Genomic DNA, 3703 nt, shown 5'->3' with positions numbered 1-3703 from the left:
TTTTCAAAACTAAGGTTGTGTCATCTGCCAGCAGGCTAATAACAATTTCTGTCCCCAACATTACTTCTGTCCCACACGTATACACACACACACACACACACACACACACACACACACCTTAATTCCACTCTTTTATATACGCATGTCTGGAGTTCCGGGAGCTCGTTCTCAACGTTCTGGGGATAATCATAGCTGTGCTGATAGCATTGGCCGAAACGTATCCACAACCAAACCGACATTAGCTCATCCACTCATTCACATATGTGTGTGCCCGGAGGTCCGGGAGCTCCAGTCATAAGTCCGGGTGATCTATGTCCGGAGAAGGCTCACATTAGCCGCTCTAAGGGGTCCTGCTGCCCCCCAGCTTCCCGGCCTTTGAGAAGAGACACATAACTCCGCTCTTCCGCTTCTCCGCTATGGGCCCTGGTACTCCCGATCCTCCGAACTCAGGTGAATTGCGTGACGTGCTTCTGCTCTCCTATAAGCCCCTACACACTTCGAACACGGCTGTTATCACCCTGTTACTGCATTTCAATGACACCCATTTGCTTTCGATCTCAGTGTCTGCCTCCGTACGGAAAAAGCGGGATGGGTGGGGGGGCATAAGCGCATTCGTGGTGTAAGTAATCAGAAGTTAATAGTGTTAACGGTTTGCGAGAAATTTTTAATGCTAGACAAAAAAAGAAAATTAAAAGGATATAATTAAATAAATAGATAGAAAAATAAAATTAAAAACGAAAAAAAAAAATTGTGAGGGGAATATAACATGTAATTAAGTTGGCGGTTCACAAGGAATCTCAGACATCAAACTGTTTTTAATTGAACATAAATAGTACACCCAAATATACAGATGTACAAATAAACATAGCAAGGTAGAACTGAATGTCAATGAAACAACCAGGGATGAGGAAGCAACGGACATCAGGACATTTGTTCTGTATGTAATGAGAAGTTAATAGTGTTACAGTTTTGTGAGAAATTTACAGTGCGAGACAAAAAAAGAAATTAAAAGGAAGTAATTAAATCAATAGATAGACAAATAAGAAATTAAAACGAAAAAAAAAAAAAAAAAATTGCAAGGGGAATGTAACATGTAATCAAGTTGTTTTTTTTTTTTTGTTTTTTTTTTTTACCAAAAAAAAAAGGAACCTCGGACATGGGTAACTATATTTTTTAGTTTTTGGATTTTTCCATAAGTTTTAAGGATTTTTTTTTTTTTTTTTTATATTTCAAAATCGTATATGAAGACATTAAAATTTGGGGAGCATTTTTGCATTCTGTTCTTGTGAATGAAGAACTTGGCCAGGCCTAAAAGAACATTGACACAGAGTTCATCTGTTATGTTGCTTATAAGTAAACAGAATGTTATATCATCTTTTGAGAAGGAAACTGGTGACGATGGAATGAGAAGGAGAAAAAATATATGGTCAGTGGTTTCAATGTTGTCTTCACAAAATGTACAAATATTATCTTCAAAATTAAAGCGTACCCTCGATAATTCCTTAGATGGGTAGATGTCAGTCATAATTTTGAAGTGGGTCTCTTTTGCCTTGGGGGTATGGGTAGAGTCAGATACATGGTTCGCAGCGTGGCAATCGATTCCTCATCAAATTTATTTAAAATATCCTTTTTTTTTTTTTTGACGTCCAGGGAATAAGTTTCCTGTGAAACATTTCCTAATAAAGGAGTTGCCGCGCTTTTTGTCCACAATTGAGATTCCCTGGAGTGATAGTCGGGGTAACTGTGGTTGTACGGTTCGGTGCGTCATTATATTTTTGGTCAGGAATACAAATTGTCGAGGCAGTGCGTTTCGTAACTTTAGCAACTCTAATATGGGAGGCTTGAATCTGTGTGTAGTACAGAACTGCTCATTGTCCAGAGGACTGCCAGTGTCATCCATCAAGTCAATTATCGACCATATACCTTTCTCAAAGCATTCCTTGTAAAACAGAGGTTTGTTGCCATGCAGTACATATCGATTGTTCCAAACTATTATACTGTGTGGTGAGAAATTGTGTACGTATATCATTTTCCAGTATAATAATATTTGTTTATGGAACTCTGAACATTTGACAGGAATCTTGTTGATATCCAAGTCAGAGATAAGCAGAAGACTCAGGCCGCCGACTTTGTTGAATAAGTAGTTTGGAGTACAATACCAGAAAGAACGATGAGGTTTGATCCAGGATTTCAACCAGTTCACCTTCAATGTCCCATTCAAGCAGTCCGACTCTATCACTTTCAGCCCTCCTTCACTTGTTTCTTTCACCATATGTGATTTTTCTTAGATGGTGTGGTCTGTTCCTCCAGATAAAGTTGAAATTGATTTGGTTAACAGATTTTACGAGTTGATTTGGAGCAGCATTGGAATACGCTGGGTATATACATCTGGATAAACACATCCATTTTAGTCAAATATATCCGGCCTAATATTGATAAATCTCTCTGGAGCCATATATTAGAATTAAGCTTTACTTTGATTCAGTTTAGATTCAATGTTCCTGGATTGATTTAACGTTTGGTCCTTGGATAGGAAAATGCTCAAGTATTTTATTTCTGATTTCATGGAAACATCGCTGATTTCCTTTAGTGGCGAGTCATGCAGCGCAAGAAGTTTGCATTTCTTTAAGTTTAATGACAATCCTGAAGCCTTGGAGAATGTTTTGGTTGTTTTCAGCACTTATTGGGACTTGATGTTCATTTTTCAAAACTAAGGTTGTGTCATCTGCCAGCAGGCTAATAACAATTTCAGTCCCCAGCACGTCTAACTTTTGGATATCGTTGCTCTTTTCAACATAAACGGCTAGCATTTCGGTAGCAATTATAAATAAATAGGGTGAGATGGGGCAACCTTGGGGGATTCCCACATCAACATGGAAGCTCGGAGTGGTGCCGCTTGGCAGGGTGACACAGCTATGAATATTCTCATAGAGCCCACGGATCACATTCCTGAATATTTAACCAAATCCAAAATGTTCGAGCGTTGCTATGATAAATGGATGTTCGACCGAGTCAAAGGCTTTAGAAAAGTCCAAGAAGGATATGCGGCCATTATCTTCAATGCGATACGCCTCTAAACCCATCGCTCGCCCCGACTCGGGGAATCCTAGAGCCTACTTGCACCCCCGCCCTAACTTAACTCCCTCACTCGTGGAGCTCCCTGAGCTCCACACATCCCGGAGCATCACGCCGACTCATTCACATTTGAATGATTGTCTTTATTTTATGTCCGCTAGATAGAGGCATCCGCACATGCGCATCAGTGGAGCTTCAGGCCGGCTGAGGCATGGACTGAAAATCATAAAGACATGTGTGATGAGCTAAAAGGAAGATAAGCATATTTTTATAATAAATGTAAGAAAGAGAGGGTAATGCAGCCTCAGGGCGGCACTGGCCCGTGTCTCTCCAAGCCTGCCTTTGGGGGGGGGGGGGGGGGGGGGGGGCACGGAGCAGTGTCTCCCTGTGCCGGTCCCAAGCCCGGATAAATGCAGAGGGTTGCGTCAGGAGGGGCATCCGGCGTAAAACGTTTGCCAAAACCAAACATGCGAGTCAACCATAACTATACCATACCGGATGGGTCGCGGACCGGGTTAACAACGACCGCCATTGGTACTGATGACCTACAGGGTACTAATGGAAATCGGGCTACTGTGGGTCGAAGAACAAGAAGAAGAAGAAGAGGAGGAGTGCGTGTTCGGAAGCA

This window comes from Fistularia commersonii, unplaced genomic scaffold (genome assembly GCF_037954325.1).
Source record: "Fistularia commersonii isolate RoL2024-O1a breed Wild unplaced genomic scaffold, RoL_Fcom_v1.0 HiC_scaffold_42, whole genome shotgun sequence".
NCBI classification, from domain to species: Eukaryota; Metazoa; Chordata; class Actinopteri; order Syngnathiformes; family Fistulariidae; genus Fistularia; species Fistularia commersonii.
The sequence above is the reverse complement of the archived record's forward strand: the minus strand, read 5'-3'. Positions refer to the sequence as shown.